Source organism: Lycorma delicatula, chromosome 3, assembly GCF_047948215.1.
Source record: "Lycorma delicatula isolate Av1 chromosome 3, ASM4794821v1, whole genome shotgun sequence".
In the NCBI taxonomy this organism is placed as follows: Eukaryota; Metazoa; Arthropoda; class Insecta; order Hemiptera; family Fulgoridae; genus Lycorma; species Lycorma delicatula.
Genome location: NC_134457.1, coordinates 53,892,731 through 53,909,999, shown reverse-complemented (window position 1 = coordinate 53,909,999; position 17,269 = coordinate 53,892,731). Strand labels below are relative to the sequence as shown.

Here is a 17,269-nt window from a genome sequence, read left to right as displayed (position 1 = left end):
TTCCTCAGTTAGAGCGTAAACATAAGTCTTCAAAATTATCATTTACCGGAGTAATTTAAAGTCAATAGCCTGAAAGGCGTATTAGAAAGGGAAGATAAGTGAAAGGGAAAGAGCAAATATTTTTTTTTAATTTGAATACACATTTTATAAAAAAATTTCATAAAAGCCTTAATGCCTACTATGAAATAAGTACAAGTAAATAAAATTAAAAATGTTAAAAACCGCACGACGAAATAAACATTAAGCAAAAACAATATTAAATAGAAAGATTAGGAACATTGAAAAGCCGTTTTAAAGAAACATATCTACTGCGGCGCTCCATGGCGACTTAAAACCGTAAAACTAATCTAAGAACCTGCTCTGAGGTGATATCTATGCAATGCAGTGAGGTGATACCTATGCGATTCAAAAAACCGCATCAAAATCGGCCGAGCCGTTTTAGAGAAACAAATCTACTGCAGCGTCCCCTGGTAGCTTACAACCATAAAACATGTACCTGCTTTGAAGTGATACCTGTGTAATCCAAAAACCCTCATCGAAATTGGTGCAGTAGTTTTTTAGGAAAATATTAAACACACACACACACAACTTCGTACCCTAAATGCATATACCGTCTCCAATCCGTGGCGGGTAAAAAACAAATTCCATCCGCAATATTAAAATTACATTTCGTGTATTTTTATGTTGATAAAGTTACGGTATAATTTTTTTTAAATATTTGAAGTAAAACAGAACTAATAACATGAAGGAAAAGTTATCATGTACTTAACAGCATAGTATAAAATCTACTAGGTTACTAACAAAATGTTAAAAGAGACCACGGACAGTTTATGAACTCAAAAGTAAAGGGTTTGTTAATAATTTGTTATTAAGATTTACCTGACTGATGAAAATATCCTCTTTGAACCCACTTTCATACGCTTTTCAGACTATTGAAATTAAATTATTCCGGTGAATGAAAGTTTTGAATACTTATATTTACACTCTTTAACTGTACAACAAAATACACAAAACCGCTCATTCTAGTATTAAAATATCGATTTCTCAGTTATACATCATTCCAAAAATTGTGCCTAATCGACCATTATACTGATGTCAGAGATTTACAAGGATAATAAATCAAAACCACGTGTTTCATTTTTAACAAACCTCTGAACTGCAATCGATAAATTAAGATTAACGAAAACGTCCTAACTTGCGAAATTAATACTACTTTATCATACACTTCACGGTTCGTTGTTGTAAATTACAACCCTTGTATTACTTCTTGTATTAACTATTTGTTATTCTAAGCAATAAAGTAGTTTAATCATGTTTTGTACAAAAAAAATCTGATGTGACTTCCTTGTACACCTTTAAATTACATATACACATTTTTTGCTTCACTTCATTTAAACTTATACTGGTTAAACTTTATTTACCCAGTATACAGGAGTTCACAAAATGGAATAGTTTACCTATTATTAACTTCTATTTATACGACAACTATTAGTAACTTCTATTTATACGACACACCAGAAATTTGAAACTTTTGTTAATCACCAACTCACGGAGATACGAATAATACTGATCTAGAATAGTTTATTATGTAACAAGAGTTGTAAGAAGCATGTTACGAAAAAGTGAAAAAGTTACGTATTTATACGAATGCGTAATATGTGTTACAAGTTAAATTATCTTGTCGGCGGTGATCATGCACAGAGATTCCGGATTCCCCCTTGCCCAAAGTCACCTTCTGGGGCCGTGTAGTGCTTGATCGCGGATCCGGCCCCGGGATGGAGAATTGATGAGATGGTCAGGTTTAGTCGATAGGGCGCAGGCATACATACGCGCTTTAATAACAACTAGCGGAACCTGTTACGAGTCCGATACTTTGTCCGTAAATGGGATTCTCCCCTCATCAGGAAAAAAATCGAGTTATGTACTATACTTTTCCTACGACCACAATCACTTCCCCATAATAAAAAGAAAAAGATGTCATTTGAAAGATACTTACATTTTATTAAATAGAAATAGAAATTTGAAGAATAGGGTAAGTATTCTGAAATTAATAATTTGCAAATCATTATAAATGAAAATAATTTTTCTAGTAAAGTACGAGTAAATACAAATACTTTAAAACCATTATTATTTGAATTCAAATGTCAACGATAATTGATACAATCGTTTTAAACTGAATACAATTCAAAAATGTAAAATTCGTACCAACATATCATTGTTTTATTGTTCTGCCAAATAATTAAATAAAATTATTTTTTTTTAAATAAATATACAATTTCTAAAAGATTTTGCTAAGAAAATCCAAAAATGATACGATTCTAAATTATAATTTTCAATTCATATTAAATAATCAGATGTAATACGATGTAACCTCGTATAAATGGTTATATTACCAACACAAAACATTCAATTATTCTAAATGTCGATTGCCCAGTCGGTTGAAATCAAAAAGGGAGATGCACAACTAGATGTTACAACAGTCCTAAATACAAAATTTCAATATTTTACGCCTAATCGTTTTTGATAATGTGTAAAAGGTAAAACAAGATGATAGACTTTGGAAATAAAATTACTACAATATACTAAGATCGTGCTTAATGTTTAAAAAAAATCGTTTTACGTAAGTAAATTATTTCTAATTCTGAAAGAAAAAACTATAGTGACCTTTTTCTATAAATGTTTAAAGCAGTATAAGGTATCTAAGATCCACATTACTGTAACTAACAAGGAGAAGGCAAGAGCTTCGGGACACCGATTTGAACCATATTACGTGTGTGAATAGTACACTGTTTACGTGTCTTCATCACAAGAAACTAACATGGAATATTCAATTACACTCAAGAAAAATGGCCCTAAAATTTTTCTTAGCATATTATGTTAGTTTATAAGTATATTAATATTGTTTCACGTTGCTCAAGTAGATATAAGGTGTAAATTAGAACGTGTCGGCCGTAAGCATGCACACATCGGTTAGAATCTGACTTCATATATATATATATTTTAATTTAGATATATTGATTTATTAATAATTATTAACCTGCGATTGTAGAATTTTTTTAATTAAAATGAAAGTACATAACATTTTATTTCACTAATAACTTCTGATTTTTTAAAATATTTATCTTACTTACTGTTAATTTTTTTTTTCATTCAGAGGTGAGTAATTATTAATAAATAAATATATTTAAATTTAAAAAAATTATACGTATATGAAGAAGGATTCGAACTGATGTGCTATCAGATAGAAATTTTGTAAGACAGAAATATTTTATTAATTCAAATTTTACTTTGGTAAAACTCTGGAACCAAAGAAAATAAGTACCATTAATGATATATCGTTGAAAACCTCTCGACGAGAGCTTATTACTGCAGTTACGGAAAAGTCCAAAATCCAAATGTTTTGGATTTTGGGCTTTTTTGGTAATTTTTGGCCCAGTCGATTGCAATCAAAAGAGGAGGTTCACAACTAGATGTTACAACAGTGCTAAATCCAAAATTTCAACATTGTACGGCTAATCGTTTATGAGTAATGCAAGATACATATGTATGTACGTACAGACGTCACGCGAAACTAGTCAAAATGAATTCAGGGATGGTCAAAATAGATATTTTGTTGAAACGTGAAAACCGAAATTTTTGGCCATTATTATATTACCTTACAAAATAAAAAGAACAAGAAAATAAAAAGAGATACTTACAAATTAAAAATTCACGAAGTCGAAGTGTGTGTCAGATTTTAACATCAGAAAATTTTCCATCCGTTTGTTACGAGGACTTTCCCTATAAAAAAAATTATTATTCAAGTTCTGATATCACATTAGACATGAAATTAAAGTAATAATTTAATTAATAGAACTAGTTAAAAGATTTTCATCAGCACATTAAATTCCTTGAATTCCCGTATTAAACTACATGAATTAAAAATACATAATTTTACTCCTTTTTACTTCTATCTTACTTATCAGATTGTTCAGTAATCCTTTTACTTAATTTTTTTTAACATTTTAAATAAACATTTTCATTGCACTTGCTTTAGTTAAATATATTCCTTTCAAAGTTAAAGCACTTTACATACCTACTTTTTAAAAATATGAATATTATTTTCTAAACTGATATATGTGATTAATATAAATGGAACTAAAATATAAGTACACTTCATCAGAAAAAAAAAATTTTGTTTGTAATGGGACTGATAAAATATTTCAAACAATAAATTTAAAATTCTATACACCATTATCGATTACTTCAGTTAACTTTGTTTAATTTAATTAAGAATTTTAAACTTATTTATTAACAATTAATGTCATAAATAAAACTAAATGACCTTTGCCATTTAGAAATTTAAAGAATACCTATTAATTATTTAACGGTTAATCAATAGAATAAAAAATATTTTGAATTATAAATGAAGTTGCTATGTATTCATTTCGGACATTTTTTTCTGATAGTTCACCACTGAAATAGATTAGAATTATCTTGTAAATTTATTAAACCTTATTCATTCAGGAGTAAATGTAAAAAAAATCTCGCCTTTATTGTGTCTATCAGGACTTCTAAACTCCAAAATAATTTTTTTTTCTCAATTTTTTATTAATATATTTCTTTTTTATCTCATTATTCATTTTAAAAAATGTATGAAGGAATATTTTTCCTTTAATTTATTTCATTCGTTCTCAAATCACGGTTTTTCTGTTTTTATGAATTACATTTTCTCCTTTTTTTAATTCAACACTGGTTATATAATGTAACACCGGTTATACTTGTTTCTTTATTTTCTGTTATAAAACATTTACATTCTTATTTTAAAAGTGGCTTCTTTAAACGAAAAAAATAAAAACATTATACTCCAATTTAAATATAAATCCAGTGAAATAATAAGTTAACAAGAATATACGAAAAAATAAACCGTAGTTTAGATTATCATTCTAAAAAACATGATTTAAAATAATCACTCTGTTTGTTTAAAACATCACGGTTCAAGTATTTCATAAATGTCTCATAACACGCATCAGTTTCTACTCTTTTATTTTAATATTTAATTTTAAAATGACTATCAAACATTAGTTACTAAATCACAGTGAAAGATAAATCTAAAGGTGGCCAGGGGGTAGACCATCACAAAGCTAGTGAGTTATTGGCAAACGTTATGAACGCGCACATCACGCAGTTCTTCGCTATCCAATCGATCTATATATTGAGCTAATTACAATTAAGTACGGAGTAAATCACCAAGAAATTATAAAATCTTCAAAAGAATAACTGATCATTCCTTTACTACAAAACTTTACTCGTGTTTTATAAAAACTTTTAACTTAAAAGAACTATGAGCATATACAAAATAAATTTGAGATTTTTTTTACTCGGTGACGTAAATCAGAAACTAATCATCTTTACTGAGATTAGCTACCATATAACAGAAGTTTACTGGAAAAAAAAATCAATTAAAATAAAATATAAGAAGCTGGGAAAACCGGATTATATATAACTTGTTCAAAAAACTGAATTCAATAAATATAAAAAATGAGCCAAATTCATTCTATTTAACTTTGAAAAAATTCAAATAATTAAAAATTTTAATACTGAGAAGGAATGATCTAAAAAAATGCTTAGAAAAAGTGGCGATCGATGAAAGAATCGAGAAAAAAAGAAAGCGTAACGAATAACTAAAGGATTAACAGCAACAGATACCTTTTCATAAACGCAAAAATAAAGTACTATAACACTAGAGTTAAATCACAAAAGACCAAGTAGTGTGATATAGAATTATAAGATTCTCACTGTCCCTACCGATGTTATATATTATAGTTATAGATATATATTATATATATATATATATATTATATATATATATATAATATAATATAATATATTATATATATAATATATACATATATATTATATATATATAGTTATAGTTATATATTATAGTTATAGAGTATAATTTATATCGGGTTCTTAAAGGTTTAAGACGAGATATCTCGAATTTTTTAACGATTTTATAAACAGTGCTACATATCTAATGCAGAAACTCACATTATCTGTCCTGCAGAAGACCAATAACATCTAATATGACGCATACATATAAAATATCAGGATTCCCAGTGTCCCAATTTACCTACCGGACGACGAAAAATTTATTTTTGTCAATTTTCAGACCGATTTTTTGTATCTTTAAATTTTTTTCAACATCAAAGTATCACCGCGAAAAGCAGGTGCGATAATTGTAACAAGATTTATTTCAATAGATTTATAGGAAAAAGGTTATAGTCTAACAAACATTAAAAAAGGAATATACAGGTCAAATACATAACCTCCTTTTTTGAAATCGGTTAAAAATTGGAAAAAATAAAGAGGATCTTACGAATCACAAAAGAAAACGTAACCCGGAGAATAGAAAAATAATTCCAAAATATACCATAAAAGAACTCACAAAAATAAACATTTCAATGAAGGACAAAAATAGATTGACAGAAAATATTAAAATCCTTTAAAAACGGAAAAATTAAATTAACTTGATATCGAAAACCAGAAAGGCTAGAAAGAAAATCGGATCCTGAATAGGAAATCCATAGTAGAGAAAGTTTTGGGGAAAAATTCAAAAATTACAACATAAAAATTATTTTTAATAATTAGATATACGGTGTAAATTAGAAAGTGTCGACCGTAACCTTGCACACATCGGTTGGAATCTGACTTCATATATATATATATATATATATATATATATATATATATATATATATATATATATATATATATATATATTTTAATTTAGATATATTGATTTATTAATAATTATTAACCTGTGATTGTAGAAATTTTTTAATTAAAATGAAAAGTACATAACATTTTATTTCACTAATAACTTCTGTAGTTTTGATTATGTTTTGCAGTTTTGATTAAAAAATTAAAACTGCATTCTAATTTCTCCTTCAGCACTGCCGACATGGACCAGAACCAGCTTCGATCCTTTGGATAAAGACTTTTTGTAACCATTAATAGTCACCAACCCAACTGAAAGTTTTTAGGCAGTAGTATATTTCAGAGCGAGGATAGACTGTATGTTCAGAGGTGATGAATGAAGACAACGCCTTGTTGCTTGTTGAATGGTTTAATGAATTGTCGTCTTGACAGTTAATGAAATGAATTCTAACATAACGTATAACTTGACATATAAAAATAAAAAATATAAAATTAAATAAAATATTCATCCGAACAAACAATGGAGTCCATCCGGACTAAGAGTATGACGTGACCGCCATGGATCAGATTGCTAGTACGAGCGGAACTCTCCGGTGAGCGCTAGCACCCACTAGATCGCAGCACCGGACGGCTCGACGTGGAACGGAACAGGCATGTTAATTTAATGCATGACTTATCTGAGAAATAACTGGTCTTCCTTCCCGTCTCTAAATCGTCATCTGTTTTAAATAGTTTACATGAGAATTTTTCGTAAGTTACATTGTGAATTTTATCAGTTGATCTGTTTGTAAAACGGTGAATAACTTGTTTTCTGTGGGTAATGTATTATGCCGTATATAATATATTCCTAATACACATCTTTCAAAGTTATCAATGTTAACTTTTTCATTTTTTTAAATTCTCCAGGCTTACTGAAATTTTAATTTGCATTTTTTTTTTATAGCTTTATGCACCATAGGGACAGGTATACCGTAAAAATCATGTACACCAGCTTTCTGAATTTTCTTCAGTTATTTTGTAGCAAACGTTCGTTATTATACATTTACTTTGATTGGAGGAGTGGTATTAAAAATTCATACCACTCCTCCAATCAAAGTTCTAAAGATTAGATCGTTGCTAAAACGGTATTATGAAGATAGCATAAATGAGAAGGAAGTATAAAAAAAAAATTGTGATTAAGCACTGAAAATATTGTTTATAAAACGATAAAATAAAGAATGAGTACTGAAAAATATTATTTGTAAAACGTGGAAATGAAAAAATGGATTGAAAAAATACTGTTTATAGAACGTGTAAATGAAGGCAAATTAACAACATGAACGTAACAAAGCGCCTGTCTTGCTACCTTCGACATCCTGTTGCGGTACACTAACCCCTTCACTGCGCTGATAGTAATGCCTACGATGCTTATCATCTCGAGTAGACTAACCATTGCGGATCTATATATTTACTTTTTCTAAATTTTTATGAGTAATGCAAATAATTTTTTTAATATTAAACTTTAAAAAAAAAACAAATAGTAGAAAATATCATAACATAATATGACAATAAACTTAAGAAAAGTAATATAAGATTATTAGTTATGAGAAATTTTTTTAAATAATTCTTATTATTTCATAAAAATACAAAAAAAATCTATGGTTCTCCTTAAAATTATATAGAGATCCAAGATCGAAACAGATTACTCCGTAAAACAAATTTCATACGCTAATTACTGATAAATTAATGGAAAATTAATTTATACTGTTTTAAGAAAATTAAGTCTTAGGAACAGTCTCTAATATTTCACGAAACGTTCAATTAGTATCAGACGCAGTGGCGGCTCGCGTATAGGCACTATGTAACTGCAGCATCCTCTATTTCCACTAGATATTATCGATAACATTTAATATTAGTCCTTTTTTCTCTAATTCTTTCTTTATATTATTTATCTCAGTCTTTTTATTATGTCAGTAGCCATCCCCCAGTTTATGAAAAAGATACAAAACGTTTTGTATGGAACTGTTCCATCAGCGTGGTGTTTGGCTGTTGTGCGCATGCGCACATAGGAATCTGCAGACGAGGCTGCGAGGTAGAAAGCAGCACTGTCGCTCCCGCAGTGCCGACCCTGGCGTGCTGGTGGAAGGTAGTTTTTTTTTTACTTCGCGTGTGTACTGAACGTTCCCTGTTCATTCCCTTTTCTAGTTTAATCGGTAGAAGGAATATGAAAGCGGTTTAGTTGTTTCTTCAGTAGTGATCAGAAGATGGTGGAAATCAACGGCTCTTTGATTGCCAAATCTGTCCAAAAACACGTTGTAAGGGCAAAAGAGAAGGTAATCAGTAAAAAGTAATTATGTATTTGTTTCTGTGTACATGGAAATTTAAATTAAGCACCACTGGACTACAGCATTTTTAAGCGGATATTTTATTAAGTTATTTATTGTATTTTATTAAGTATCTAACAATACTAAAAAATATTATCTGTATTGTAATTTTATTATTTACTCGGTTAAACCGAATACGGTTTTTAAGCACAATGAGCTTAAAAAACGTATACCGTATTCTTGAATGTGATAAAGTGTAGAATTAGATTATTATCCTGCTTCCAGCTATTCTATTTGATTCATTTTCTTTTCGGTTCTTTTATTTTACAGAAAACTTTAACCATGGCCTTCAAAAGGCCTAGAAAAAGATTTTCTAGAGCAGCACACCCACTAATTTTAGCTACGAGCCACCACTGATCAGACGATGCTGTTTGGTCTACTCCCAACGGAATTGAAATTAATTATTTCGTTGACCGTTAGATTTGATACTGATTTAATAAGTTAGATCTTTTATTAATGATAAAAACATAATAAATATTTCATAAAATGTATTATCAATATTCGTGAATAAAACAAAACAAGCTAAACAAAACATTAAATAAGATTTATAAAACACGTGTCACATCGATGAGAAATTACAAAAATTGGATTCACGTCTTGTTTTAGAGCTTATTCAGGTCTTTTGCCAAAACAAAAATCCCGGCATTTTGAAAGATAAAGATTTAAGAATTAGTGGATACAACCGCACCAAGTAATTGCTACGCTTAGTATCTATGTGAAGTGAATTTACTGTTTTAAAAGTATACTTGTGTAAAACATTCACAAAATCATTTAGGCATGTAATGCAAGCAAACTGAAATAAAAAACTCTGATGTGGACATCGTATGACTTCCTTGTACGCCTATTAAATTATATATACACATTTTTTTTTTTTTTAAATGAAGTATATAAAATTTTATTTCATTAATAACTTCTGATATTTTTTATTTTTTTTATTTTTTTATTGTTATTATTGAATATTATTTATTGTAAAAGTTTTTTTTTTCACAATTGGAAGTTAATAATTATTAATAAACAATATATTTAAATTTTTAAAAAAAGTTAAAAAAAAAGGAGATGAAGTCGGATTTCATAGAGTAGGAGAACAGAGAGAGAATAATGAAATAATAAAAAGAAGAAAATGCAGTTGGTTGGGACACGAGCTGAGACGTGACTGCCTGTTGGTGACGGCATTGGAAGGATTTGTAACGGGGAAGAGAGCAAGATGTCGGAGACGAATGAAAATGATAGACAATATAAAAAGGAAAGGAAGTTACTATAAAAAGCAACGGATGGCACAGAATCGAGCAGAATGGAGAGCGGCCATCTGAAAACCTGCGTTTGGGCAGAACACTTATTATTATAAGTCGAATGTGAACCGATGTGCCTTCCACTTATAAGATCCAAATATTTCATTAATTAAACTTTCATTTGGTTATAACTCTGGAACCAATGAAAATAAGTACCATTTATGATATATCGTTGAAAAACTCTCAAGCAGGGCTTATTAATGCAGTTAAGAAAAAATCCATAATTCAAATATTTCTTTTGATTTTGGGCTTTTTTGGACACTTTTGGTTCAGTCGATTGCAATCAAAAGGAAAAGTGCACAACTAGATGTTACAACAGTCCTAAATCCAAAATTTCAACATCCTACTGCTAATCGTTTTTGAGTTATGCGAGATACATACACACATACGTACGTACGTACAGACGTCACGCCGAAACTAGTCATAATGGATTCAGGGATGGTCAAAATGGATATTTCCGTTGAAATCTGAAAACCAATATATTTTGCGATCACAATACTTCCTTTACTTCGTACAAAGAAGTAAAAATAACAGCTCTTATCTTTAACACTGTGTTGCAAAATAAAGTGAAATAAAGGAAGGAAGGAAAGGAATAGTGTCAACATGAAGTATCGAATTGTGACAGCTATAATACGTACGTATTCCGATACTTTTTTGCTGGGAAATATATGTTCACGGCAAAGCGATTACGTGTGAAATACTGTACAGCAGAATTACAAAAAAAAAAAGCAACACTACTGTGAAAAAAATATTACGCTCAAAATTTGATCATGTATATTTATATAAAAACAAACCTACCGATAGCAGATTGATAAAATGTTTTAAAACAGATACGTAATTAACCTAATGTGAAATATACCACGTATTTTATTTTTCTAAAACACTTTACTGAAACTTATTTCTGAATTATCCTACGTTGTTCCAGTTCGTTAAATTTCATCAGACATATTAATGATACGAGTAGTTATTTGATCCGCTGTAAATCAAAGCAGAATGCAAAACATTACATCAGCGGGTGCAACTAGAATTAGCCTTTACACCACTCCACCGATACGTTCTGTATCCTACTCGCTCTTTCTTAAAAACGTAAAGAATCCGTTTCACTTATATCTAAATACTCCACATTTCATTAATATAAAAGTCATAAAGCACTAAAATGCTGTGCAGCATTTCTTTCCGACCTGTAAGGATAACAATATTTGAACCATTTCGCTAAGTGTCTTGGGAATGAAATAACAATTTTTTTAAACTTCTTAAACTCCCTAATCCCTTGCGCAACAGCGCTGAAACTTTGCCAACATACTAAAAAGTATGCATCCGCATATAAATCTTTTCATTATAAATGGCACGAGTTAAATAGTCTAAAATTCGACTTACATCTAAAATATAGTAAAAATCAAGTACTTTTTAATTTCTTAATAAGTGCTAAGTGGTTTTATTAGATATATTTAAGTAACAATGTTACAAAGTTTGCCATCAGTTGCTTTTAATTAATTATTAGCTAGAAAATGTATTGATTACGTCTGTTAAGTCTACATATATCACATTAATAAAACAGTAATATGAGTCCAATGTGTGTAATTTTTCAATGACGTGATACATGTTTTCTAAATCTTACTTAACTTTTATTTTATTTCTTATACCAATCTACGTTCGTGGAATTTTTGTAATCGAATTACATAATTAATTGAACAGTCTATTTCATCTTGATATTATTTTTTTAAGAGTACTCTATAAAATTTATTGCTTTAAATTTGAAAGGAAGAATCGATCGGAAGGCTCAATTAAAAAAAAAACAATAATTAGAAGTTACAGTATTTAGAGCAACATTAATCAATAAACTATTACTCTGGAATAAATCGGAGTAAATATTGACAATGTAGCACGCAAATGATTTGACAATGGTTAATCGGCTGGATATATTTCGCCTCAAAAAAACTTATAACCTCTTGAAATGCATTCCTGCAGCAGTAGATCAATTCATTGTTGATCAGATGAGAATAAATTACGGTTTTTACTTTCTTTACTTTGGTTTTTAACTTATAAAAATAAAATATAAATTTTTGTCCGTGCAAATTGGTGTTGATTTTTTCATTTTTGTGAAAAACTTCTTTCATCATAATTTGTATAACTTTATATTTAAATCAAGTTAACATAAAACAATTCTTTATTCTCATTTTATTTATTACACCCAATATCTTAAGTTACCAATTTTTTTTTTATCCTATCAATCCACTTAATTTTTAATAATTTTCTTTTTAACCTGATTTCTTCATTTTTCATTATGAATTAAAATGTCATTATAACAATAATATCTTCCTAAAAGAAGTGAAATAAAGTTAACAAGTTATTGATGTAATTATAAATATATTTTCCATCATTCGTTTAATCTAATTTCGAAATTAAAATAAAACTTCGAAATAATGTATTTATCTTATAAACAACTCTAGTGACTTGAAATATTTTTTCACAGGTCAATATTTCAGCTCAAGATCTCTTTTTATATGAAAAAGTAATACTCAATAAAATAATCATTGTATAAAAGAGAATATTTTTCCAAATGTAGGTCAATTAGTTATGAAACTGCATAACACGAAACAGTCAAATCTATAATATGTAAAAAGGAAAAAATATAATTATAAACCGATTTTCTTGTAAACTTATAATAAATTGATAGTCGATAACAACAAAATGAAATGAAAAAGATTATTTGTATAAAAATATTATTGCTTTTTTTTGTCAATACTGTTATCCTTTTGTAATCATTATACAAGCATCACTGGAGGATTTATAGAAAAATCCCCTTGTCAGCAATAGAAGTCGTATCCTAAAGATTGTTTGTCGATTTAAATATTAAATGTAGTAGACCTACGGGAAGAGTAAGTTTCTTTGCTGCGACCCCCAGAGTTCAAGGGAATATAATGCATACGAATGATTTTCGTGAAATTTTTCTTTCCCCTGTTACAAAAAACGACTAAATGTTCTACTTTATACTCAAAAATATGTTTAAGTCGAAGTGAAAAAATAAATAAAGTACTCAAATAAAAAATGAATGAACTTAATAATTGTTTCATTTATTAAAACTTCTTGTAATTTTATGGGGGCGCAGACGAAAAATTAGATTGAAATATAAAAATAAAAAATAATAAAAAACTTTTGAACGTAAATCTTATTTTGGTCATGAAGGAGAATGCCTAAATTCGAGATGATAGTACAGGGTTATCATAAAAGAATGGTGCGGTTTTGAACATGGTTTAAATTAAAACAGAATTACTTACAGTTTATGTTTTTTTTTATTTTTCAAATTAGTCGTCTCAAACATTTTTTTACATAATTAATAAATTTTAATATGTGCGCCCTTAGTCGCTCGACAAATGTCCAAACGATACTCAACTTCTCTCCAAACATCAGTTAACATTTCTTCGTTAATGGTTGTCATTGCTTCATTAATCCTATTTTTTAAGTGGTTTAGGTCGCGAATATTTTGTGTATAAACAACGCTTTTAATGTACCCCCACAAGAAAAATTCGCAAGGTGTCAGGTCTGGACTCCTTGGAGCCCAAAGTATGGGTCCTTGCCGGCCTATCCTACGATCTCCAAATTTTTCGTTCATCAAACCGTCCGTGACCGATGCATTGAAGTGCGGGGGAGCACCATCTTGTTGGAAATGAAGTCGATGAATGTTTTCGAGTTCATCTGGCTGAGGAAAGCAATAATCGGTTAACATGTCAAGATACACAACTCCATTAATTGTTTTTTCAGCAAAGAAGCAAGGCCCTATTACACGATTTTTCATCACACCACACCAAACATTAACTTCGAATCGCATTAACAACGCGAATCGCGTTGTTTCTCAATAATTGGGTGTGGGTTTTCAGAGCCCCATATTCGTGAATTGTGTCTGTTAACACATCCATTCACATGGAATGTAGCTTCGTCAGTAAAAATTATATCGTCTAAAAATGATTCGTTTTCACTTATTCTGTCCTACATTTCAACAGCGAAATTGTAACGTTTTACACCATCATCGGGTTTCGATTCCTGCAGTATCTGGATTTTATAAGCGTGTAATTTCAGTTTTTTATGTAAAACTTTGTGAACTGTTGATTTTGGAATACCTAATTCGACGCTTCGACGGGAGATGGACTTCCCAGGACTTCTAATTGCCGATTGTCTAATTAGTTCAACCGTTTCGTCTAGTACACTTGGTCTGCCGGTAGATTTCTGTTTCTTAACTGATCCGGTTTCTTCGAATTGTTTGAACCAACGTGTTATGTTATTTTTGTGTGGTAGATCTCTTCCGAATTCACGTCGAAACCCACGTTGAACTAAAATTACGAATTTTAATTCAACCATCAATAAAACACACTTTGCTTTGTCTTTATCCGAGAACATAGTAACTCGCTAAACTCACCGCAACAACAATAGAAGAACTGACGTTGTGGTTACTGCTGATAAACAAACTTTTGGGTAGGAGGCTTTCAGGGATACCAACATAACATCTAGAAATTTCCCTACAATCTTCCTATGAATTACTGAAACTGCACCATTCTTTTATGATAACGCTGTATTTTGTGAAAAGAAACCAAAGTAGGAACTTAAAATTATATACAAAATTAATATTTGTTATTTTCTCTAATTTTTTTTTTAAATACACGTTAAAAATGTAAAACATGTTTACTTTTATCTCTATAAAGAAAAAAAAAAGAAAAAATATGATGTAGAGACCACATGAATTCCTTGTACGCCAATTAAATTACATATACACATTTTTTTTTTTTAAATGAAAAGTATATAAAATTTTATTTCATTAATAACTACGGATATTTTAGCTTTTTTTTTTAATTGTTATTATGGAATTACTAATTGTAATTTTTTTTACAATCAGTGGTTAATTATTATTAATAAATAAATATATTTAAATTTAAAAATAGTAAAAAAAAGGAAATGAAGTCAGATTTGAACCGATGTGGCCTTCCCCTTGTAAGATCCAAATATTTCATTAATTAAACTTTTATTTGGTTATAACTCTGGAACCAATGAAAATAAGTACCATTTATGATATATCGTTGAAAAACTCTCAATCAGGGCTTATTACTGCAGTTAAGAAAAAATCCATAATCAAAATATTTTTTTGATTTTGGGCTTTTTTGGACACTTTTGGTTCAGTCGATTGCAATCAAAAGGAAAGTGCACAACTAGATGTTACAACAGTCCTAAATCCAAAATTTCAACATCATACGGCTAATCGTTTTTTAGTTATGCGAGATACATATACACATACGTACGTACGTATAGACGTCACGCCGAAAGTAGTCAAAATGGAATCAGGGATGGTCAAAAATAATTCCGTTGAAATCTGTAAACCAAAATATTTCGCAATCACGATACTTCCTTTACTTTGTACAAGGAAGTCAGAAAGAAAGAAATTTCAAGTATCTCGGAGAATGGATCGGTTGGAATTCTTTAGATAAAAAACAGTTATAGTTAATAGGGAAAACCTTTCCAGCTAACTAAAAACACATATAACAAACAGTCTTTATCATGGAACTGAAAATTTCGACACTAAAAAAACTAGGATAAAGGCTGAAGTACTCTATACGGCAGAAACCTAAGACTTACAATAAAGGTCTACTATAGCATCTAGAAAAAAAGAAAGGAAAATTATAAGAAACATTTTAGTTCACAAATTTTAAAATAATCAAGTAAATATAATTTCAAATAACAAACTTTATACTAAAATTGAAAAACTGTCAATACGATAAGGAAAAGACGACTGCATTTTACTCGCATTTATTTAGAATGAATAACAGTAGATTGACTAAACGAATTCTTGATTTCTTCCAAAATAAAAAAATTAAAGGCAAATGGTTCACACAAGTAGAAGAAGACCTAAAAACTGAATGTAACTGAGGAAATTATAAAAGAAAGAGAAATTTTAAGGAGGATATTAAAAAATGAAAATAGAAGATTCAAAGAAGCACCAAAACGCAAGAACAACGGTGCTGAATTTTCTGAAGACCGAAGGAAAGAAATATAAGAAACAATGAAGAGGGCAGATATAAAAACAGAAAAAAGAAACAACCACAAATAAATAAATTATCTAATGTGTTCCAAGGTGAACTATTCGGAGGAAACAAATGATTTTTTTTACCTAAAAGTTTTTATATATATTGGAACTCCAAGCTCCAAAACGTTGATAAATAATTCTAAATAAAATAAATTTTCTAACACTCAAATTAAATACCAGACCGTTAATTTGGGGCTTACATCGTGAAGACTGAAATAAGAGTTTAATTTGTTTTTAGCTTTTAGACCGTGTTTGAAATGATCTTATTCATTTTTTAATTAAAAATTTAACTGTCCTAAAAAAAATCTTCAATTTTATGAACAGAGCTATAAATAGAAACAAATGTGAAAGGTGGAAAAAACCGGTTCTTAAAAATGACGAGGATAAATCACGATACGTAAACTGTACGCGAATGTGTTGGGTAAGACTGTCTGAATAAAGGAATATGAATTAATTTTTTTAACTATATTTTTTTAATTAACTTTCTTTAAAATTTCCCATCAACAATGCCCTCTGAAGAGGGACCTGAAAGTGAAATTTTTATACGTTTTATAAACACTGTGCTGACTAGATCATCCTTTTTCAATACTCGTCTTTTTTCCTTATCCTTGATCCCACTTTCCATACATTATTCAATGAGTTTTAGTAAGACCCTCAGTGGATTTATGCTAAAAAGGTCGGTGCGCATATCACTCCGTTCTAGCATTCTTGTTTCACACCGGGTGATTGCACAAAAAAAGGCCAACCAAGGGTTAAGGTGCGAATCGAGTGAAACTGAATTTCCTAATACAATCCATAGGTTGTATACTAATGGTATACTTGTGATTTGAACATGATAATATTTT

At 29.4% G+C, this 17,269-nt stretch overlaps 1 protein-coding gene and 1 long non-coding RNA gene across 5 annotated transcripts in view; one reads left to right on the top strand and one right to left on the bottom strand.

Annotated features, from left to right (window-relative positions):
- The window catches only part of LOC142321604 (uncharacterized), an 816,200-nt gene that overhangs the window by 725,458 nt on the left and 73,473 nt on the right, over positions 1-17,269 (bottom strand). For all 4 annotated transcript variants that reach the window (XR_012755672.1, XR_012755670.1, XR_012755673.1 and 1 more), the window contains exon 2: positions 3,699-3,780. This is a non-coding gene — a long non-coding RNA (uncharacterized LOC142321604). The remainder of the gene's footprint in view (positions 1-3,698; positions 3,781-17,269) is intronic.
- nAChRbeta1 (nicotinic acetylcholine receptor beta1) overlaps positions 1-17,269 on the top strand; it is a 356,989-nt gene that overhangs the window by 305,737 nt on the left and 33,983 nt on the right. The gene's annotated exons all lie outside the window — the stretch shown is intronic.